The 25,527-nt window shown below is 40.9% G+C and overlaps 1 pseudogene; it reads right to left on the bottom strand.

Moving 5' to 3' along the window:
* Window positions 1–319: 319 nt before the first annotated feature.
* LOC147449879 (uncharacterized) overlaps window positions 320–25,527 on the bottom strand; it is a 40,460-nt pseudogene continuing 15,252 nt past the window's right edge.

Raw genomic sequence — 25,527 nt, 5'->3', positions numbered from 1 at the left:
GGATTTTCTCCAAGCAAGCTCAAAAAAGCTTTATTCTTACAATGAAACTCCATCACATGCCATATAAACTTGAAAACATTGAGAATTTAAGCGAATAACAAAAAGCACAAATCAAATTAAGTATCTTCACATCAAAATGTCAAGTTTTCTAACATAAACATAGTTCGATGAGTTTAAAGTCATAAAAACTATGCTTGAATGGGAAGATCTTCTTCCTCCTCTTTCCTTGTCTCCTCTCCCATTGAAGTTATTTGAAGAGGAGTGTCACTAGCTTGCTCCTCAACCTCTACATTATCTGGTTCAATATCAACAAGATCAACTATCTCCCCAACTTTCTCACTACCAATTCGAGGTTATGGCTCTCCAGATGCATCAAAGAAGCGATGATCATATGCCATGATTTTCATTCCCACCTCTTGGAACTCATCTGACAACTCCTTAAGAGCTATGACTCGTTGCTCAATAAATTTAACTTGAGTGGATCACATTCCACAACAACCACATTTCGGCCTCTCTTTAATGCACTAACATTTGTAATGCTTGTCCCCGCAAAGAGGTCCATTACCCATTCTCCTCTCAATGAGAGTAAATCAATCAAACCCATCATCAAAAGTTGAGGCTTTTGATATGGATTTATGACTCCTTGTACATCTGCACCTGTATGTTTGAACTTTTTGCAGACTCCTGGTCGTTCAAAAACATTTGTGCGATTTGGTTTCACTGCAAAATTATATGATCCTTTACTCTGCACACCTAGAGATGAGCAAAATCCAATGGTACCAAACTCACAAGCCCAAGAAAGGCGATAAAGCTTATATCCATGAATGTTTGGCTTTATCTTGCAGAAAAATAGCTTAGCTGTAAGAAGAAAGCAAAAAATAACACCTTACTGCTAGTATAAAACCTCAAAGGTTTCACTTACCATGTTAGCATTTGACATGCCATGTTTGAGTCAGGAAAAGCTTTTTGCGCTGCAGTAATTTGATAATGGGCATGAAACAATACTAGTGACCAAGAGTCACAAGTAGTTATTTTTCCAAAAGCCTCTATAACTTTTTTATAGGCAGATACTCCATACTTTACATCATCATTGATAGAGTTTGGGGCAGTAAAACCATAAGGAGCATCCACAATGGCTAGTGTATAAGACCGTGAGGTAACAAATGTGTTCATTTCTTCACCCCTGCCTTCATGAACACACCAATGAGATGGAGACTCATCTACATTATCCGGAATATAAAGTGAGAGACCAGGAGTGATTTCAAAGCTTTGGGTTTGTTGTCTCCTTCGCCTCTCAAGACGACACCGTGACAAGAACTGTTCAAAGTCGAGAGGAATCTGCTTGATGGCAACCCGTGGATCTTTGTTCTAGAACACAACAAAGATATAAGAGAAAAGGAAAAGACTTAATTAAACCAAGATAAGTTTGAAGTCTAACTAGAGTTGATTTTATAATTTGTAAGCGGATTCTAGAATCCTCAAAGAATAATATTTAAAACCCATGAAATAAATCACAAATTAAATAATCCATGGGATTCTAGAATCCAACCAAATGCAAAAATAAAAAGACTTGAACTTTGGATTTCAGAATCCAAATGGTTTTCTTGGGATTCTAGAATCCAAATCCAAAACCAGCAAATGGGATATTGATTTAAGATTTTAAAAACTAAAGGGTCACCTTAGGATTCTGGAATCCAAAGCCACATAAATGTAATGTAAGAAGGCTATCACAAGATTCCAAAATAATCAAAAGCAATACTAGAAGATATTCAAAATCATTTTTGGCCAAATACCAAGGTATTTTAGACATATTTTAAATAACAAGAAATTATAACCAAGGGGAACAACTCACTGTGTTAGAAAATAGCAACATGTACTTCTCCAACACATGGGGTTTGCTTGAGTCTGGATGGTACTGCACCACCTCGTCCGAATTAGAGCAATTCAAATTTTCTATCTTTATTCTTTGCATGTGCAACGTGGTCTTTTGTCTGATGATAAACAAAGAGAAATATTATTCATGTTAGAAAGAAAAACATCAATGAATATTTCATATTAATATAATTACAAACCTTTCAAATTCTTCTCCCATTTGCTCTAGAGAGATGCTTCCACCCTTCATACATGAGAGTATAGCAATAATCAATGATTTTTCACGTATTCCTTGTAATTGTCTCCATGGTGTTATTTTTATATCTTCGGGGATGGGCTTTGGTGAATCCTCTTTTGAGACACCTTTTCCTTTGAAAGATGCATGTGACTTGCTTAGCTTTTGACCCTTTAGCTTTCCCTGCTCATGTAGCTTGAAGATCTCCTCTTGTAAGTCCCAAACTTCTCCATCAAGTTGAAAATAGTTGTCATATTGTTTAGTATTAGGCTTTTGACTTGCTCCACGACCACCTTTCTTTTTCACTTCAAGGCCACACTTTTCACAACGTGCTACTCAAAAATTTTCATCGACTTTTCCACCACGCTTTATGGTATCAACCCGCTCATTATGAAAGAATATTATTTTTTGAATGAAAGACATCTCCAAACAAAATTCTGAGTCAATGTTATGGTCAATGGCAAGAACCTTTGCCTCCTCATCTGTTAAGCCAGCATACACCCAGCACATGGCCATTTTGTATGTGTCCACATGCTCATACTCTGCAGCAAGCTGTTGAGCCAGCAGAGGATCACACCCGCATTTTTGCTCACACCCATCATTTTGTAACCATTGATTGTAATAAATGTCTTTCCGACATTAATTTTGATTTGAGCCATTCATTAAGTAACGGGACTCAATTGAGTTTCCAGCTTGTAATCCCGAAGTAATTTCACCTGTTGATGTAAATAATTAGAGATGTTCTCACCTCCAAAGCGGAGGTATATAAGCCAAAGTTTTGTAACCTAAGAGGATTCAATTATTAATCAAAGTGAGTTTTTGAGCGCCGTGACTGTGTCTGAGAGAGAGAGAGAGAGAGAGAGAGAGAGAGAGAGAGAGAGAGAGAGAGAGAGAGAGAGAGAGAGAGAGTCTTATCTCCTTGCTACGCGAGCTACGGGACCGCCATTGGAGAAGCGACACCGCCATTGTGTTAGCAACGGTGAGAGCTACGCACAGATACCAAGAGTGCGCGCTATCGGCTTCTACGTGTGGTAAGTTCCTACGAGCTTCGGTGTGAGTTTTCTTCCAACTCGTGTGTTGGAATAGAGCGTGCAGCATATCTATAGAACCACAACGAGTAGAGCTACACATTAGTATCATCGGGGTCAAGTTTCGGTCACCTGTATTTTTCGACCTGTCTTCATACGCGTTTACCGCACGGAGTGGTTATAGGTTGATTTTACAGTTCAAGTCTTTAGGGTGTTGTTCTTACCTAGTGTATAGACTTCCCCTTGAGTTTGAGATCGATTCAATGATTCTAGATCCTGTTTCGTATAGCATTCGTTCGTAGTACGGATTTCAGTCACTTGCGTGTTTTAGAACTTAGATTTGATTTCCTTAGTAGTGATTGTCATTAGAAGGTCGAGTAGGTGATTTGACACCCACCTAGTTGTTTCCATGCGCCTGCGGGTCAAGCTTCGTCCTCGTCTGACAAATTCTGTTGTTGGTTGAGTTCTCGCTATTTAGCTTCCGCTAGCGGCGTAACCGCCTTAACATTTGGCGCCGTTGCCGGGGACGAGAGCCCTAAGTAGGTGACCTTAGACTAATCCTACGAGGTGAGTCGTATAAACTACTTTGTATACTTTAGTTAGAAAAGATCTAGGAGTGGTGGACTCCGAAGGTCTCGAGAGATACTAGGAAGTGGGGTATTCCTGGGTCTTCCGCGTTGACAGTATTTTTAGTTTAGCTTAGATTAGATTGTTTTTGATGGTGTTTAAGTGGTTGTTGACATAAAAAGCATTTGCTACTCCTTGTGTGGTAGTAAATCTCTTTATATTTTCAATTGCAAAAAATCCATTTTATGATTAGAAGTAGCTTAGGTAGGGCCTGATTTGATCCTGATCTAGAGCTATCAATTGGTGTTCTATTTGCTTGATGTGTTTGATTGCATGTTAGATCACTGAAAAAAAGTCTCTTTGGTAGTGAAATATGCAATAAACAAAGTTCAGAAAAATTTTCTGTGTAACTGATTGTTGCTGAGCACTTAAAAGAGCTATTGGAAGAGTTCTGTGCTGAAAAACTGGAAATCTGCAACTTTAGACATCATACGCGTATGATGTCTTAGGACCTAAACAGAGACTAAAATTGAAAATTTGACATTGCCAGAGTGTTTAGAAGGGGGGTTTTACCCTAAGATCAACTTAAAACAAGAGCATTAACACTCAAAGAAACCCAAAAAAGACAAGTCGGAGTCCAAGAAGAATAGGAAATTTTGGATTCAAATCTTGTTTTTACATTCAAACCTGACAAAAACACTTGAAACTCAATTATAAACATTGGAGAAGGCTTAAAACCAAAAATAGTCAAAATCTGGGACAAAAGACATCATACGCATATAATGTCTTTTGGCACATCCACTACTTATTTTTGAAATCTGACCTGACAAGATTGTCACAAACACTGTAGAAAGCATAAATATCAAGTTTGGACCCAAATTGATGAAAAAGACATCATACGCGTATGATGTCTTTGACCTAATTTTGGACATATTTTGATACTTTGCTAACACAGATCCATTGTAATAGCTGTCTAGAGGTTATATTTCAAGTTTCATCCCATTTGGATCACAATTGACCCAAAAAACAAGTCAAAAGCGGGAAATTGCCAAGAAAAGCCTAAACTAGCCATAACTTGCTCAAACAGAGTTCAAACTGAATTTTGTGAGTGAACAGAGCATAAAGGGGCCACTGAGAGTGAGCATAACCAAAATAGTCAAAATCTGTGAAAAAAGACATCATACGCGTATAATGTCTTTTTCAGCATAACTGCAACAAAATTCTCACTTGATGAAACAGAAGTTGTCCGACTGACAAGATTAAACAATTGACCAAGTATCAATCAGTTTGGATCAATTCTGACCACAAAAACTTGGGGAAAACAAATTGCCGAGACGGAAAAGCTACAGTCCTTTAGGGGAATTGATGAATTTGAGATCGGGCAGGAATCTCCGGAATAATCAACCAAAACAAGGGGAACCAACAAGTGTCATATCAACCGAGGGAAGTGTAAACCAAAGTTGGGTGCAACCATTAGAGCCGATCTTTGAAGGAAGTGTTTCTGATACTTCTTCGGAGAGATCTTACGAGATTTTCACCGAAAACTTGAAACACTTGAACCTGAACAACAGAGAAAATATGGCAGCAGGATCATCAAACCCTTCCGCCACCATGAAGCTATTGTTCATAAAATACCAGTACGACAATGAGCAAGGTGCCAAGATCTACAAAGATGGAATGGACCGCTATTGTGTAAAGATAGAAGATAGACCTAGTGAGTTCAAGGACTTAGTGCCTGTGAGCTATAGCGGAGATAGATATCTAGATGACGAGGGTACCATGTACTTGGTAGTCCTAAACCCTAACATTGTGGACAAGTGGGGATTGATGGGCACCAAAGCCAAAATAGATGAAGAACTCGAGGAGAAAGCACCAATAATGAACTTCCCTAATGCGAGGTCAAGAAGAGAGAATGAAACTACAAGGATCAACACTGATAACATCTATGTGGGGCTGTACAAATATAATAATGGAGAGCAAGATCTCTATTATAGATGTGAAGAACCCTACACCGGAGATTTGACAGACCAAAAAAGACTTTATGTCTTTACCTACACAGAGGGATCGGAAGTGAAAATTGCCGCTTACGATAAGTATGGCAGGCAATACTCAACAATGGGCAAGAAAGAATTAGAAGGATATACATACTTTGGGGGACCACTACATCAGTATTATGTTACTTCTAGCTCACATAGACCAGCACCAACAAATGGAGTGCGAAACTCAATGACAACAGGAGGACAAAGAACTCAGGTTGCTGACTCTTTCAGTCAACCTTGGGACTCGAAGCTCGGACCAATGGGATCATTACATTCCAGAGAGTCAATGGAGACGAATCGAGGTAGTGCAGTTCCAATCCCCACCTATACCACTCCAGGTCCAAGGTTTGAAGCGGAACCATCACATTTACCTCCCAGTAGTAGATTCAGGGCAGAGGAACCGACAAGGGTAACCCATGAAGTCCATGATGCTAGAGAAAGCTTTAGCCGAGACACAGGAGCAATGAGATTGGTAGCAGATCATAGACGTATGAGACCATCTCAAGTAGCCAAGTGTATGCCAAAGAAGTATGGTGGTTCAGGAGATCCGTATGCACATGTGTCACTCTTTAAGCAAGTCTTAAGAGCTGAGCAGATAACAGATTTCCATACACAATACGAGGGATTTGGTCTTACTCTAGAAGGTACTGCATTGACATGGTTTTAACCAATGAACATTGGGGGATTCCATGACATTGACCATTTGCTAAGAGAGTTTGCTGAGGAATTCTCAAAACGAGGGATTAAGCACAATACGGTCTCACAAATATATGCTTTTAAACAGAGAGAACACGAAAAAGTGAAGGAAGCTTCACTTCGCTTCAAACAATACATTGAGAGATGTCCAGTACGTGAACGACCACAAGATGACAGACTATCTGTTCTCTTTATTGAGGGACTGAGGAACGACACTCTCAAGAAGGACTTGCACTTGAAAGCTTGTACAAGTTTCGAGCAAGTAACGAGAGAGGCATTGTACTTAGTGGATAACTGTACGGTTTATGGAGAGGTGTCAGCGGATACAGATTTTGCATCCAGTAGCTCCTCCTCCGTAGCGAGCGAGACTACCACTAAAAAGAATGTTCAAACAACAACCATGCCAAATGTAGAGCAAATGATAGAAGATGCTCTAAAAAGGATGGCACCATACCAAAAACCATTGCCAAAAACACTGAAATGGTGTGCTATTGAACAAAAATGGACAAATCATCCAACAGAGGAGTGTTATTACAACAAAGGGTATGTAAGGGAGCGCCAGTACGCACCTCCTGCTCAATTAGCACCACCTCAAGTACATCCAGTACCTCGATACCCAACGGGAAATGTACCAGGACCTATGGGGATAGAAAGACCTCAACCGGTATTGGGACAACAACCACCTTTACCAGGAGCTAGACCAGTGGGCATTAGATATGCACCAACCTTAGAGAATCAGGAAGAACAAGCCTTAGTGCCTGTTCAAGCCTATTATGAAGAATCGGGTGCACACATGTCTCCGACAGTGTATTACCCACCAGAAGAACCAAAACAACCAGAACCATGGGGCATGATGGGGAATGTTGGAACACCAACAGTTACAAGTGCTTCTGATGAAGAGAGATACAATATGGACGCAAGAACCTTGATGTTCATAGCTCATGGAGGGTTAGCAGGACAGAGACCATCCTATCCACAAAGGACGAATCAAATGGGACCAAGACCAGCACTAGGACCTTGTTACAAGTGTGGAGGTGACCATCTGATGAATGTTTGCCCACATACGGAAATCATTCGAATTAACGCTTATTGCACTGAGTGTGGGGTTACTCACTTCATTGAGGATTGTTCAAGGAATCCAAACAAAGTGCAAAAGACGACATTGAATATGTTAGAAACTATTCCTACCAGCAGTGGGTCTGAAAATGAAACTCTGATACCAACGCAAGTTGTTACTAGAGCTCAAGCTAAGAAAACCACTAGAGAACCTGAGAATGGAAAGTTAGCGACTGAAGTGGTTAGTCAAGGACCGCGGAGTCAGAAAAACACATGGAAAGCTAGAAAAGCACGCATGAAGTTGAGAAAAGAACGTGAAGACGCTATTCTAGCTGAGGAACTAAAGCAAACTAAAGCTAGATTAGAAAAACTTGAGAGTCAAAACGGGAAACGAGAGATGAGCCCGGAAAGAACGAAACAAAAGAGTATCAAAGAAACAACGAGCTTAAGCTCCGGGGGATCAGTGCTAGTCGACAAGGTACACGAACCATTGGACGCACTGATGAGAGCTTACGAAGCTAGGTTAAAGAACAACCAAACACAAGAACAGAGGTGGATGACATACCCAAACGCAGAATTGGAAAAGCAGAGACTTGAAATGTGCCAGAGAATGATCGAGACTGCACAAGCCTTATTAGAACCACCAAAAGAAACAATGAATTGTGGAAAGGAAAACCCAATTCAGCAAGAGACTATCGTTTCACGGGTAGCTGAAAAGACTCCTAGTGCACAAAAGCCTGAAAATACACAAAAGGATGACCGCATAGTATTGAACACAACCGATCAGGAGATAGAGAGTTTTCATCCAGTCATACAGAGGATTTACGGAAAAGATGAGGATTACAATGAATTTTGGAAACAAGTGAGAGAGGCAAACTTTGCAAACGAGCTAAGTTGCCAAGCTAATCAGACAAATTGGGAAAAGGACATCAGGAATCCTCCCATAGTGGAATTTGAGGCAGGATCTCAAGTAGACTTGGATCTGCAATCTTACTGGGGAGATGGGGGCTCTGTTAGAACAATGGAGAGCAAACCTCATTCACTGAAAACCTTACCTTCATACTTAGGAGAGTATGAAGCAAAATCCGAGATTAGAGCACTTCCCTCACGAAAAATCTCATCAGAAAAAGTCATGGACTCGCAAGGATTGATAGAGATTTTGTCAACACCAGTGACATGCACTATCACTCTAGCTGAGCTTTTGAGGCTAAGACCACATATGTGGACCACTGTAGGAAAATGCTTGGAGAAATTCGGGATAAAAGATCCAACATCGAGATTGCAAGAGAGCATTGAGGAGCTGAGCAAGCCACAAAAGAACGCTAAGCCTGTACCCTTAAACAAGGTCGGAGAGTATTGCGAAGGTGAAGAGGGGAATACAACCTTACCAGTTGAATTCCAAGGAGTGAACACAATGGCAATACTAGACAGCGGAGCTGGGGTAGCCATAGCTACAAAAGAAATCTGGAAAAAAAGGGGGAAACCAGCAATAAGGAAGACTAGGTTGAAACTCCAATTAGCAGATGGACACATGGAGAAACCTATGGGGTTATTAGAGAAAGTTGTAGTGACTTCTTGCGGCATTGAATACGAACATACTTTTGCTATTGTCGATTTTGGCAAGGAGAATAACTATGATATCATACTGGGAAGACCATTCATGAGACAATTGAAAATGGTCCAAGATTGGGGCTACGATCACATATACTTGAGAAATATGGAAACCACTACACGTGTGAACCTGAAAGACCATAGCTACAAAGATGTGAACCGAACACCGGTAGAGGAGTTTGATTCAGCTACTTTGGCGGGATCCGAATTTCCAGCTTGGTTAGGTAAACCCAAGGAGTTATGGATGTGTGGAGCTTCGAAATGTGGAAGTCTGAAACGAGAAGAATGTGTTTTAGAAAGGGCTATCGAAGACGAAACTTATGTAGGAGAACCCTTTCCAGAGGACACGTTTGAACCATTAGAATGGACACACATTCTAGAAACCCTAGATGTTTGTGCAATTCCGGATGGTCCCACAATGAAATTTTGCGACAAGGACGGGTACGACGTGGTTCCGTATTTCATGATGAGAACTGTGCTCGAAAAAGAAACTGAAAAGAACGATACACTGGAAAAGGAAGATGAAGAAGAGGTGTTTCACGACATTCCCAATCATCCAGAGTGGGGAAATGAAGCAGACAACGAGTCAACGGACAATTCAAGCGGAAACGAAGAAACTATAACGGATGTCCGATTTTATGATTTTCCGAACCAAACTAAACAACGCCAGAAACACTATAGAGCAAAGAAAAAAACAAAAGGGGTTAAAACCAATCCGATGCGTAGAATAAGAGAAAAAAATCAATTCCTAATGCTAGTAAAGGCTGAAGATTGTGTTAAGGATAAGATTTCTGGAAGAATGAGAGACAGTGATCAAAAGAGCTTACGAAAAGACAAAAGAGGCTCAAGAAATCAAGTTCAAAATAATGGAACGAAAACTGAAACAGAAAAATCAGAAAAGAACAAGCGCAACAAAGAATACACGGAGTCCAAGTTAGAACGTAGAAACAAGTACAGAGAGCTCAAGAAAACTCTGAAGGAAGTTTGGACGACTGAAATTGAGAGTGGAGAGGACGAAAACGTCAAAATCAAGGAAAACATGGATGTTCCCTCTCACTATAGGAAATTCACAATAGAGGATAGGAAGGTGATATTAACCCCACCTATTCGAGAGAGGAAGGAGAACGAATCTTATGACGGACCGGAGGATGCAAAAAAAGTTGATTTAGCAGCTCCAGGTGAGACGCCTAGACCAGTGTACATAGCCACAGATTTGTCTCCAAGCGAGGAAGAGAGACTTTTGAGTCTTCTCAGAGAGTATAGGGATGTGTTTGCATGGTCTTATAAGGACTTAAAGGGAGTTGACCCATCGATATGCCAACACTCAATCCCACTGAAACAAGACGCAAAGCCTAGCAGACAGAGACCATACACATATAATGATACTTTTGCTAAGCGAATCAAGGAGGAGATAGATAAGCTAATGGAAGCTGAATTCATATACGAGATTGAACACACTGATTGGGTATCTCCGATTGTGGTAGTACCTAAGAAGAACGGAAAACTCCGAGTGTGTGTCAACTTAAAGAAAGTGAATGCTGCAACAATCAGGGACAATTATCCCCTGCCGATAACTGATCATGTTCTAGAGCGTGTATCAGGGAAAACAGCATACTCCTTTCTTGATGGTTTTTCAGGATATAACCAGCTAGCCATAGCACTGGAAGATCAACATAAAACAGCTTTTGCAACGGAGTGGGGAATTTATGCTTATCGGGTTATGCCTTTTGGTCTAACCAATGCTCCCGCAACCTTCCAGAGGCTGATGACGCATGCTTTCAAAGAATACTTAAGGCTGTTTCTCGAAATATACATGGATGACTTATGTGTACATTCTCTACTGAGAGATGAGCATCTAGAACACCTAAGAAAAGTATTTGAGAAATGTAGGACATATCGCATTTGTCTCAATCCTGAGAAATGTGTGTTTATGGTCCGACAGGGCAGAATTCTGGGACATATTGTCTCACAAAACGGAATATCCACGGATTTAGAGAAGATAAAAGTTATAGTGGATATGCCTAGACCAACCAATGCGAAACAAGTACAAAGCTTTATGGGACATTGCGGATATTATAGACGATTCATTTACATGTACGCTATAATAGGCCAACCACTTTACAGGCTAATAGTGAACTTTGAATGGACAGAGGAGTGTGAGGAATCATTCAAGAAATTGAAAGAGGCACTCATTACTGCTCCAGTCTTGAAATCACCAGATTGGGAGAAGATATTCCATGTGCACATAGATGCTTCTGCATATGCAATAGGATGCATTCTGGCTCAGCCAGAAGAAGGAAACATGGATTTTCCTATCTGTTACGCCAGTCGACAGCTCAACCATGCAGAGAAGAATTACACCACAACAGAGCGAGAGGGATTAGGAATGATATATGCTGTGAAGAAATTTCGGCATTATCTTCTAGCCAACAAGTTTGTGTTTTTTACGGATCACCAAGCCTTGCTCTACCTAGTGAATAAACCATGCAATACCGGGAGAATAGTGAGATGGTTCATTATCTTACTGGAATTCGACTTCACGGTAGTAGTAAAGAAAGGAAAAACACATCTTAGAGCTGATCATCTTTCGCGATTGACGAATGGAGAAGACCCTATAGGAGTAGATGACGACATGCCAGACGCGTACTTGTTCAACATAGAAATGATACCTAAGTGGTCTCAAAATGTCGTTGACCTATTAACCTATGGAGGAGAGTTCGATAGAAGAGAATACAACCTGAAACATATTGCTATTCAGCAATCCAAGAATCTTCAATTGATTGCAGGAAGGTTGTATCAATTGGGAAATGATCATGTTTTACGACTATGCATCAATCCTGAGGAATATAATATATATCTGTGCGAAGCACATGTTCAGGAATGTGCATTTCATTGTTCAAGAAGGAACACATATAGGAATTTGTTACAATTGGGAGTCTATTGGCCAGGAATGAAAGAAAGCGTACATGAATATGTCACAGTATGTATTGTATGTTCATCAAAACCGCCAGCCGAGTATTCAACATTATATCAGATAATGATCGCTCCAGAATGGAGTCAGTATATTGTTGAATATCTCACAAATAGAACTTTCCCAGAAGGAACGTCAAAAGCTCGTCAGAAATCTGTAGAGACAGAAGCTAGAGATTACGCTTTAATAGGAGATCAACTCTATAAGAGAGGTAAAGACAACCAGCTTAGGATTTGCGCATCAGAGTCTGAGTATGTGATAATCCTGGAGCAAGCTCATGGAGGAGTAGGTGGAGGCCATTTCTCAGGTGATAAGACAGCAAAACTTGTCTTAGCCGCAGGAATATGGTGGCCAACATTACATATGGACGCTGAGGAATACGTTAAACGGTGTGATGACTGTCAGCGGACCAAAGTACCACTTAAAAGAGATGATATGCCGCTTAGACCAATGATGGGGGCAAGAGCTTTTGCAAAATGGGGGATTGATTATGTCGGACCCATTTCACCTCCTGCATATAAGACTCATGCACAATACATCATTGTGGCTACAGACTATCTAACAAAGTGGGTCGAAGCAAAGGCAACTCAAAAAGCAGATGCCAGGACCACGGCACAATTTCTATATGAATACGTCTTTGTACGATATGGATTGCCAATAGAAATTGTGAGTGATCGAGGCACACATTTCATAAATGAAGTGATAGAGATCCTTCTAGATGAATTCATGGTAATCCATAGGAAATCAGCCCCGTATCATCCACAAGCAAACGGACAAGCTGAAGCAACAAACAAAACCATATGCACGGTCCTTACGAAGATTGTATCTAAGTCGAGAACTGACTGGGACCAGAAGTTGCATTCAACATTATGGGCATATAGGGTAGCATATAAAACATCAATAGGAACGACCCCATATAACATGGTTTTTGGGCTAAATGCTATCTTGCCAATAGAATTCTTGATTTCAACCTTAAGGGTGGCTAAGGATCTAGAATGAACAGGGCACGAGCTCTCTGATAGATTAGATGACCTGGAAAAGCTAGATGAGCTTCGCCTAAAAGCAGTAGCTTCCATCTACGCTCAAAAAAGGCAACAAAAGGAATTTTTTGATAAGCATGTGCGGACTAAAGAGTTTAAGGTTGGGGACTATGTCCTAGTTTACACTCTGAAACAGCATGCTAAGAAGCTTAAAAAGCGAGGGATGGGACCTCTGGTGATTAAAGATCTATCACCAAGTGGAGCCGTCAAGCTTGCTACATTAGACGGAGAAGAAATGCCCAATTGGATTAGTGGATGCAGAGTGAAAAAGTATCTTTTGCCGCTAACCCAAGACATGCTTCTCAAAATACATCAAGAAAAGTTGCGTGTCCAGAAAAAGAAAAAGATTGAGGAGGAAGCGCAAGCCGAGGCGAAGGAAAGAATGGAGAAAAGAAGACTACTGCGTCAGAAACAACGCAATGAAGGAGCAATACGAATAAACGCAGTTAGTATAACAGAAATGGGGAATGACAAAGAAGAACCCATCATTGAATGCAAAGTAGGAACCAACCAAATCAAAGCCAGAGCACTATTGGATTCAGGAGTTCAAGCTAACCTACTGTCACTCAGTTTGTATAGACAATTGACAAATGACACTAAACTACAAACTGCCAAGCAAGAGTTAAAAAGTTACTCTGAGAATTCAATCAAAACTGTCGGATGCACAGTTTTACATATACAGATTAACCAATATGTGTATCCTCATATGTTTTACGTGGTTGAAGACCAAGCTACACAACATCCATTATTGTTAGGACAACCATGGCAGAAGCAATACAATGCAATGATTGACTGGAGTTCTAAATCAGTGCTTATCAAATACGAAGGTGAAAGTCAATCAGTTAAGTTCACCAAAGGAGCAGAGCCAACTCCAAAGGAAGAATCCACGGACAAGGTCAAACAACAAACAGAGAAAAAGAAGAAGCAATGGCAACCAAAAGTTTCTACACAACTGGATTACTCTTCGACGAGGAATTCTCAACAGCGGATAAGGAAGACAAGCAATAATATAACAGCTCAACCTTGGAAAAAAACGGAGTCAACGTTGGTATGGAGACCAAAAAAGGTGGTGCCAGAAAAAACAAACAGAGTCTTCAATACCAGACAACAGAGTGATCCCCGACAATCAAGGACAGTGAAACAGATCTGGATTCCAAAGAAGTTCATGACGGCACAAAGCTACAGCAAGCAAATTTGGATCCCAAAGATTTGTAAAAAGGAACTCCCTTCAATACAATCAACGGAAACTCCTAGGTATTTCAAGCCAAGGAAATCAACACACAGAACAAAGCAGGTTTGGGTCGCAAAGAGTTTGTGGCAAGCACAAGCAAAGCGGAAGCAGATTTGGATTGTGAAAAAAGACAACAAGGTAACGAAGAATCCATCTACTGATTCTACTACCGAAGTGCCAAAACCAACCCAAAACCCGACCACCAATCCTTCAATCAAACAAAGAGCAGCTTTTTTGGAAAGAATGTTGTATCATCGCTCTACAATTGCATTGGGAACTTATGACCAAAACAACTACAATGCTTCACCCACAGACACTTCATAGTCGTCCGGGAGGACTCAGACTCGGAGGGGGGGGAGGTATACAGGAGCTACAAAGCAGCTACAAGCGGAAAAAACAAAGAAAAACAAAAATTATATTACAAGGGCAGTGTCTTACATGATTTTGCAATTTTTTATGGTTGATTGCGGATATTGATAATATTTATGCCCTTATATACCTTGTTTTGCAACAAAGAAGAGATCAAATGATGAATTTGGGTCTCTAGATGTGTAAATATCACTAAATAAGAGTGTTTTTGGAGCTAAAAAGTGAAAAAAAGTGGTAATCCAAGTCCAAAAATCACAAAGAAGTATATATTCATATACACAGGGTTACCAGCTATTTATCGTGTATGTTTGGAATTTTTTGGCTTCAATTTACTATTTTCCTTTATTTTTTATGATTTTCTTAATAAAAGTAAAAGAAAAATAAAAAAGCAGGTGAAATGAGATCGGAAAAAAGAAAAGAATAGACGGCGATGATCCTAGTGACAAGGGCAACCCATGGTAAAAATGGGGTACAATTCTGAAAAAGTTGCGGAAAGCCCGAAATGATAGAATTTTGGCAAAGTGGACAAATTTCTCAGAAACAGGTCAAACGGAGTCCAAATTGAGAAATTTCAAATCCTAAAGTGCATTTCACGACGAGATAGGAGCACATGTCAAATTTGGTAACAAGTGATCCGGGAAGCCCGAAGTTAAGTATTTTTCACTTCACTATCAAGCTCATTTCCACTATTACCTTCTTGGAGAGAGCAAAGAGCACACAGGAGCATCCGACCTTCTACCGCCTTCTACGACTGCTACGAGAGCTCAGAGGACACCAGACATGAGAGGTAGACTCGTTGCCATAAGCTTTTGATGCTTATCGTTAACTTTTGTCGCGAAAACTCACCAAAACCAAGAAACAAGAGCAGACGGGGAATGGGGAAGAACGCTAGGTAGGGGCACAACCGCCTAACCAAACTTTGCAAGAACTTAGAGGTGGGTTACCCTAGTATAGGAGATGAGTTTCTAGCACTCAAAGCTCGAGAAAGAATGACTGGAAAAACCCTAGGTCAACAGAGCCTGCAAGAGGCAAACAGAAAAAAGTTGTCGGAACGACACAAAACTTCTCAGGAAGCTTAACAACATCGAGGGAAATGCAACCATGGAGTATCTCCGGGTTTGGATCACCAAAAGTAGGTCGGAACAACCGATTCGACTGCGGACACACAAAGCGTCATTTTGGCATAACGGCTAAAATTGACGACCAAATGACATGAAACTTCACGAGCAGTTTCAACTATACATGGATGACTTATGTTTGCAAGCAAAACCCAAAAGAAAGCTGATTCACTTACCGATGGTGAAAAAGACGCTTTCGAGCAACCAAATGGATAAAGATGGAGAACGGGGAGCCAAAGTCAAGTCCAACCAACTGGATGGCTTCGCAACATATCCAATGAGCTGGAAATGCAACTCTCAAGAAGAAAAGTTGAAGAAATTCAACTCCAAGGCAAAAAGACGACTTCGGAGACTGAAATGCCTATAAGGGGGCTTTTTAGCTAAACTGATGACTTTTTAAGTTGAAAACTAGTTAGCAAGGCTTAGGGCACTAGCACAAAGCATTCTTTGCACAAAAAGACCAACATTTCAAGAAAAGACATCATACGCGTATGATGTCTCACAGCATGATTTTCACATTCATTTCAACATTTGAGTGCATAGCCTCATTCCACATGTTAATCACATCCTATGAACCAAGTATCATGAGAATTGGAGTTAGAAAACCCAAGGAAAACCAAAAAGACGCAAAGTAGGCCATAAAATTGATTTTTGGTCCTAATTTTGTCAAAATAACTCCAAACTCATTGAAACTTTGTAGGATTGTTGATTAACACATCTACAAGCTATCTGGAACCAAAAAGCACCATTTTGACACAAAAGACATCATACGCGTATGATGTCTATTTGCACTTACAGAGCCAAAAATGCTCATTTGTCATCATACATCCATTATATATATCTAATACATGCTACATATGAAGTTTGGAACCATTTGGTCAAGTGGATCACCCCATTAGCCCAATTAAGAGAAAATCCTTCATACAAAGCCTATTTTTGTCCCAAATCCAACATATTCAAGTCCAAACCAAGATTTGAGTATAAACAGTCCTTCACTAGCACATGGAGAGTCCACAGAACCAATCCCATGAAAAATTGATGAAAAAGACATCATACGCGTATGATGTCTCCAGAGCCATTTTTAGCCCAAATTCTATCCAAACTTGATAAATCCACTGAATAAGCCTATCTAAAGCCAAAACCAAGCTTATAGAGAAAATTGGTCCAAAAATGCAATAAAAGACATCATACGCGTTGAGGCGGTCCGGGGCGGGCAACAAGAAGAGTGGCCTCTAGACACCCTTCAAGGCTCCCGTGCTGCTCAATGGGGCTGGGGCACAACACAACACAAACCAAAACAACAAACCCACCGCCAAATCCCAACTACACAAGGGGCACCACCTAGTTTAAGAGCGAACTAGGACGCAAAAGAGGAGAATCGTTAGAGCAACCCACAAACAAGCAAGGAATTTACACTAACCCTAACACCAATGGAATACTCTCACACACTAAAACACGAGAGAGAGAGAGAGAGAGAGAGAGAGAGAGAGAGAGAGAGAGAGAGAGAGAGAGAGAGAGAGAGAGAGAGAGAGAGAGAGAGAGAGAGATAGTGCTCGGGCTGCTTTGAAACGTATCGGCGATGATCAAGCAAACACAATTATATATTTAAGAAAGAGAGAGAAAGGGGGAGGGGGTGCTTGTTGCATTAATACCTTCTTACAAATCTGTCATGACAAATCAAAGTGAGATTAGTACTTGTTCAACATAGCTTGCGTAAATTTCACCACAACACATCACAAGAAAAGCCACCCCAATCACTGTCTTAAGGCCAGGGGAGTCCTCTCCACCCTGTCGCCCTCTTACAGTATGTGGGATTTATGGCTAGATTGATGACAACACCAGAGACAAGCTATCAAGAACTTAACAAAAAAAAAACACCAAGACACTTACGCATCATTGTTGTCCATTACTTCACGTTGGAAGGGAGACAAAGTATCCAAGCTTAGTACAAATCCACCCTCCTTGATTCAGCGAATGTTGGGCTTACACTAGTAGGAGAAATGATAGATTTCCTACTCTCAATTGAATGATCACTCTCTCTCTTACAATGGCATAGATTTCCCTTGCTAATCCCCTATTACAACACATGCATAAGATAATGAGCTTCCACTCAAGAGCTCCTTCTAGAGAGGTTGAGCTTGGCTTCTCAAGCTATAGCATAGTTCTCTTGCTTATGGCTCCCCCCTTTTATGCTAGCTACACCCTCCTTTTATAGCAATTTTGAAGGCTAGGGTTACTCCTCTAACCATGGTTGGGTTAGATTTTCAGCAATTTATCTAATTTCTTTTGCTTGGAATTATCAAGAAGTTGGTGGGGAAAAAGAGAGGAGAGAAATGGAGGTGATAGGACTTTTCATAGTGGGTTAGTGTTAGTAGAGTTAGTATTAATTTACAAATGGAATTGAATATTTACAATGGGAGTATCCATGTAGGATACAAATAAGGAAGAAAAACTCTTAAGAGGTAAGAAAAGGTGGATTTCTTACAAGGTTGATGCTCCAAGTGTCTTGAGTAGGGCCAATTTTGACGCTTGTTGACGGTCCACTAGCTTTGACGGTACATTTTTTCTCCACTCTTGACCTTCCTTGAGAGACAAGGTAATTGAAGCTGAGTAATCAACCACCATGATGCTGTCTTTTAAGAGAAGAGGCTGAATTTTGTGGTTTTTTGATAGATATGGGTAATTTGGAGGAGGAAAAATGAGACTAGGTGGTCAATTTTGGAATGGAATTGTGTGTGGGAGGTATGAGTTCACCATGGTTTCTCTTATTCTTCAAGGTTGAGGAGAAGGTGAGTAGTGTGCAGAGAGGAGTGGTGAGAGAGATGGGGATGATGAGTGGAGAAGTGTGTGTGAAAGAGGAAAATGATAAAGTGGAAGAGAGAGTGTGGCTGCATAGCATGGGAAAACTGGGGTCCACTAAAAAAATCATAGCTCACATCTGGTAGCTCCAAAAATCATGAAAAAATTTGGGGTGATTATTCAGAGCGTGGGCTACATTTTCTCTTTTGACCATTGATCCAAATTCGGAGTGGAGATAGGTGCCAAAATTCTCACCAAAAAGCCTGTTTTTTAGGCCTGCAAAAGTCTTTTAGTGGTCCCCTCCTTTGTTGAATTTGTACAATGCATCCAAGAGTGAGCCCCTCCTTTGTCATATTATAATACAAAGCATTCAAGTTGCCCTTGACCCATGCATGGAGGAGGATTATTGGTGAAATAAAAAATATATACATGGTGGGACTAGTGTATGGACTATTCATGGACTTTAGCTCAATGAGCACATGGTGTTAGAATAATGAGTAAAAATAATAATAAAAATATGGAGGAGTTATGGATATGGAAAGATATTGGAATCATATGATATGGTCCCTCCTTGAATTATTTTGGGTGAAAGAGGAAAATGTATGCAAGTAAATAATATAATAAAAGTAACCAATGAGTAGAATCAATTTTTTGTTTTCACGAGGGTGAGGGTGAAAATGTGGGAGTGATTTGTATAAAGGAAAAATATGAGGTTAGAGTATGTACATATTGGCAAAAAAATAAAATTATGGTGTAAGAGGATGAAAGAAGGTGTACATAGGTTTAATAAAACACACACCTAAGTAGAAATATTTAAATAAAATACCAAAATAATTATAAAAAATCCCTATATTTAGGCCATATATACAATGAAATATTTACACACAAAGAGGCCATAGTATACTTTTATTTTTATTTATTTTTAATTTTTTTTTTTTTGGCTCACCTAGCCCAGTGACTAGCTAGCTGAGGGTTTTTAAGAAGATATGGGAAAAGTCACGTGACTCACGCACGCCTATGTACAGTGAAATGGTAGGGATAGCCACAATGTTTGGGTGATTTTGGTAGGGTGAGGTAACTCACTGTGGCAATTACAAAGAGCCGAAAAAACGACTATCATTAGCCCTCCCCCTGGATGATGGTATATTCATGTACCATCATAGAGCATCTTTTCCAAAGAGAGTGCTTCAGAGTCCTTGACGAGATCTTCATTGTTTGGCCCCTCAGAATGTTGGCTGGAGTTACACTCATGCTTCATGTAACAATACTTACATAAGACAGCGGCCTTTGGACAGATCTTGGGTAGATCCTTTGGTAGAAGGTGACTCAAATAGGGCTTCAAGCGATACCCGTTTACTTTCCTGGAGTGCTCTTTACCATTCAAGTCCATAAGCTGATAGTAACTTGAATTGAAAGCCTTCTTGACTATGTAAGGCCCTTGCCATCTTGTTTCAAACTTGGCATCAAAACGATTGTCAAGTCGATTGTCATACCTTAGCACAAGCTCTCCTTCCTTGATGCCTTTGTCCTTCAGTTTCTTGTCGTGCGTTTCTTTCGCTTGTGTGGCTTTCCTCTTGTAGCACTCATATGCTGCTTCTCTTTTCCACTCAAGCTCCACTAACGTAAGAAGTCGATCCATCCATGCCTCTTGATCATCTTGTGCTCCTTTGGCATGAAGTTGCATTGTTGGAATGTTGAGCTCGATAGGCTGCAAAGCCTCTTGACCATAGACCAAGTGAAATGGTGTGAACTCCGTGGCTTCCCTATATGTGGTTCGATATGCCCACAAGGCACCATCCAAGAAGTCATCCCATAATTTTGTCTTGTTTTGCACCATCTTTCTAATGATTCCTGCAATGACACCATTAGTCTTCTCCACCAAACCATTTGACTGTGGGTAGTATGGTGTGCTATGACGATGTAGAATGTGAAGCTCTTCACAAACTTCTGTGAGCAATCCTTTTCTAAACCCTGGACCATTATCAGAAACAATCTCCAAAGGTGTGCCAAATCTACAACAAATGTGAGTGTAGACGAATTTGCTCACTGTCTTCTCATTTACCTTTGCCACACTTTGTGCTTCCACCCACCTAGTCATATAGTCTACAACCACTAGAATGTAGAGTTTACCATTTTTTGTCCTAGGCAGAGGACCCATAGCATCAATGCCCCACTTTTCAAAGGGTCCATTTGCAAGCACTATTTGCCTCGGGCCATGCACCAACCTTCTATTTCCATTTATCTGACAAGTGTGACAGCTTTTACACCAATGTTGAACATCCACATGCAAACTTGGCCAAACATACCCCGAAAACAAAATCTTCTTCACAGTTAATTCTTGGGCAAAATGACCACCACATGCCTCTTCATGCAAACCTTTTAGAATGGCTGGAATTTCCTTGATAGTTGGTACTCGTCTGCACACTTGATCCTTCCCTCTTTGATAGAGGGAGCCTTCTAGGAAGAGATATACGCTTGCCTTCTTCATGAGTCTCCTCTTCTGAGCTTTTGTGAAGTCTGGTGGAAACTCACCCTCCAAAATGTAGCCAATGATGGGAGCCAATGACTCCAATCCCTGGTACCTCGGTTGCTTCACAGCAGCCACCACCATGATGACCTGCACTTCTTTCTTTACACATGCAACGGCTTGTTGTGCAAGTAAATCAGCATCTTCATTCTGTTTCCTAGGAATATGATATAGTTGCACTTCTTCAAATTGATTAAACAATCTACGAATGGCATGAACTTTTGTCCGTAAGCTCTCATTCTTGCATGCCCAAATGCCTAAAATCTGTTTAACAATGAGAAGTGCATCTCCCTTTACCATGAGGCGTTGTATCCCTTGGCCAATGCACATCTTCAAACCTTGAAGTAGAGTGTCATATTCTGCTTCATTGTTGCTAGCTGAACTTGGTAGATTGAACTTCTCTTTCATGACCACCTCTCCACTTGGGTTGAGCAACACTAGCCCTCCCCCTGCTTTTCCTGTGGCTCGACGAAAAGCTCCATCAAAGAACAAAGTAAAAGCATTAGGAATACTTTTTGGTGGTGGCAATGGTAGGGTCTTTACTTCAGGCACCTTAATCTCCTTTTCGTGCACCCTATAAGTGAGAATCCCTGCCAATTGTGCACGCACACTATCTTCTACCTTGAAAGAGTATTGAAACTCTTGCAACTCCATAATCCACTTTGAGATCCTAGTACTAAGATTCATTTGAGATGACACCCAAGGGAACAAATTTTCTGCAGTGAGAATTACAAAAGGTTTTGGTAGCAGGTAGGATCTAAACTTTCTCACCGCAAACATGAGAGAAAGCATCATGAGTTCTGCTTCTGTGTAGTCTCTCTCCAAAGCATTCATGACCCTACTAGCAAAGTAGATGGGTCGCATCCTTGTACTGTGGGGATCTTGTTGTAGCAACACAGCACCAATTGTTTCTTTCCCAGCACTAGAGCTAACAAAGAATGTGTACTCCCAACAAGGAGGCATGAGTGTTGGTAGCTCTGACAAAATGACTTTAATGTTACAAAAGTACTCTTCAAGCTCATCAGACCATGCAAATTCTACTTGTTGTGTCAACTTTTGCAAAGGGTGAAGTAACTCCGAGGCTAAGTGAATGAAGCGTGACATATACTTCACCTTTTGAATGAATGAGATGACCTCCTTAAGACTCTTGGGTGATGGTAGCTCAATAAGAGCCTTTGCCTTCGAAGGATCCACTTCAATGCCTTTGTAAGAAACTTTATGACCAAGCAAGATTACTTCATCCTCACCTATATGGCACTTGTCGGGGTTGAGTTGACCTCCCATGTCGTAGAGCTTCTTTAAACCTTCTTCTACCCTTTGTAGATGCAATGATTTTGAGCTATAAATAGAGAAATCATCAATGAACACCCTAATTGACTTTCCAAAGAATGCTTGAAACACCATATTCATGAAACGTTGGAATGTTGCAGGAGCATTTGTCAGACCAAATGGCATGACTCTAAAAGCATAACAACCCCAAGGAGTGATAAAGGTTGTTTTCAATTGATCCTCCAGTGCAATCCCTATTTGAAAGTAACCTGAGTAACCATCGCACACAGTGTACTTCTCATGACCAGCTACCTCATTCAGTATCTCATCCTGGAATGGGAGGGGAAAGTGATCTCTCTTTGTTGCCTCATTGAGGGGACGGTAATCCACACACACCCTCCACTTGCCGTTCTTCTTAGGAGTGACAACAACAGGAGAGACCCACTCCAAATTCTCCAATGGATAAATGAACCCTGCTGCTAGAAGCTTTCTTACCTCCTTGAGTAAAGCCTGCTCCTTGATGACTCCTAGCCTTTGTAGCTTCTGAGCCTTAGGTGTGGCCTCTGGCTTCAACTCAATTTTGTGTTGAACAACATCTACTCCACGCACATCGGTGTAGTCTTTAGCAAAAAGCCTAGGAAACTTCCTTAGCACACATTTGAACTCCTCTCTTTCATCCTTTGTAAGTGTTGTTGATAGCATACCTTCCAGCATCCCTTCATCTTGATCACCTTCGTTCTCTTGAGGACCTACCTCCTCCAAGCCTTGACAAGAGGTCTCTTGGTTGCTTGGCTTAAACCTTACCCCCATGACTTCGATGGAAGACTCCTCTTCAGTAATGCTGCCGCTACTTTCTTCTTCTGAAGTGCTATCGGTCCAACCTTCTTCCGTCTCACTTTGAGATGATTCTTCATGGAGCTCCTCTTGGCGTTGCTCCTTCATGTCAAAGACAACCTTCTTGTGATTTTCATTCCTGCAAATTAGATTTCCACTCTCCCAATCCTGAAAAGCTCGCATTTTCATTAGCCATGGTCTTCCTAGGATAAATGGGTAACCATTTCCCTTGGTAGACATGACATAGAAATCCACTGCCTTCTTAATGCCAAAGGCCTCCACAAAAACATTTTTACAAATGCCTACGCACCTAGCCTTGCTATTGTTTGCCATCTTGACCCTAATTTCAGGTGTCTCATGGATGTGCATGCCTAGTTTTTGCATGAGTCCCTCTGTCATGATGCAAATTTGTGCACCCCCATCCACTAGACCTTTCCTAACCAATCTCCCTTTGATGTAACAGTCTAGCACCGGTGTAATGTCCTCATTCATTTCATCTTGTGCAATTTTTACAACAGGCACACTCTCTTTTACCTTTCTCCTAGTGCTAACTGCCCTTGTTAAATCCCTCCTAGCTTATGGACATAATGCAAGAAATTGAGGCCATGAAATATCAGGACCCTTACCTCTCATGTCTTCCAACAAGTTGTACGGAGCCATACCATGTCCAAGAGGGAAGTCTTGGAGGTTGATACGACGTCGAGTCCTCTTGGTTTCCTTGGTTCCCTTTGCCTTCTTGCCTTGTCCATGGTCACTCTGTGATGTGACTCCTTCTTTCTCTTTACCTCTTCCTCGGCCACGCTTAATTCCATTGGCTTCCATGTCAACCTCATTTGAATTTGTCACCTCTACCACATGCACATTTGGATCTGGCAAAGGTGGAACTCCTTCTACCCCTTGTGGAGGTGGTCTTGGTCCATTTGGCCTTTGTAGAAGCCTTGGTTGTTGACCAGTTCCTTCACCTGCATTCATCACTGGGTAATTCAAGTTAGGCCTCCCTGGCTCCCCACGGGGCCAAGGACAATTATACATCCCTTGTCCAGACTCTCCGCAATTCCAACATTGCAAGACTCTCCTAGGTCGTGGATCTCGCTCTTCAGACTTCTTTGCTTGTCCCTTTGGACCTACAGCTTGTGCAAGGTGAATTGACAGGCTGCTTAAAGATTCGTTTAACTTCTCAATTACTTCCGCCGTTACCTCAGGAAGCTCCCTCGATGTTGATGCTTGTGACTTACCTTTGGGTCTAAGACCTTCTATTGGAACCTCTCCCCTTAAGCACTTGAGTTTCCTATACTTCTCAACAGCCCTAGTTTCAGCTGCATCAAAAGTAGCAGGTGCACCCGCCTCAACTTTTACCTTAAGGTCAGGAAAGAGTCCGGCTATGAACCTCTCCTTCTTTAAAAATTCTGCACCATCACCAGGGTTAGTAACATTTCGTATCCATATAGCCCAAAGACGTAGAAACTCTTGCTTGTACAAGTAGTAGTCATCTAAGTCTTTTTGCTTATGAGAAACAATGTCTTGCCATAGTTTTTGAGTGTTTTGGGGATCAAAGAAGTATCTCTTCAAACGATTCAAAACTTCTGTGTAATTCCCCTTAACTTCCTCAGGCAAAGAGTCAAACCAAGTACTAGCATCTTTCCTAAGGACCACCTCAAACATTTCTACACGTTCTTGATCGGTTACTATCCTCTTGATACGGCAAGACATCTTGAAATTTGCTAAAAATAATTCTGCATCCTCTCCAGGCTCTCCAAAGAAAAGAGGATATCCAGACATTTGGCGTTGGCTCTCCATTATTATGAAAGATTACAATACGAGTTACAATAAGGGATACAATAGAGATCTAGAACCACTCGCCTGCAAATGAAGAAGTGAGAAAATACCACTCTAGGTTTTCTTCTTCAGCTATCCAAGCTTCAATAAGGTCTCGATTTGTTTGATCAAAACAAAAGGGTAGACTATTGATGAGCTCTAAGAAGGGTTGAAATTCTTCAAAGCTAAGGCGATAAACAGAAATCTCTAGAACTTCATTTTCTGGATCCAAAAGAGCAACCACGTCCCAAGTGATAAATTGCACTTGCTCTACAATTCCCAATGCACAAGCGGTTTGTATAAAAACTAGATCTTCATGCTCGTCGAAGGCCGTGAGAAAGTAGCAATTGACTACCAGCTCCTTTCCTTCGAGTTCCACACAGTCGGAGTGAGGCAACCTTCTCACAATTTCATAAAGAACATCCTCATCAAGTCCAATCAAGTTTGCAA

This window comes from Adiantum capillus-veneris, chromosome 10 (genome assembly GCF_014529385.1).
Source record: "Adiantum capillus-veneris isolate H3 chromosome 10, ASM1452938v2, whole genome shotgun sequence".
Taxonomy (NCBI): Eukaryota; Viridiplantae; Streptophyta; class Polypodiopsida; order Polypodiales; family Pteridaceae; genus Adiantum; species Adiantum capillus-veneris.
This window is presented reverse-complemented; position numbering and strand designations above follow the sequence as displayed.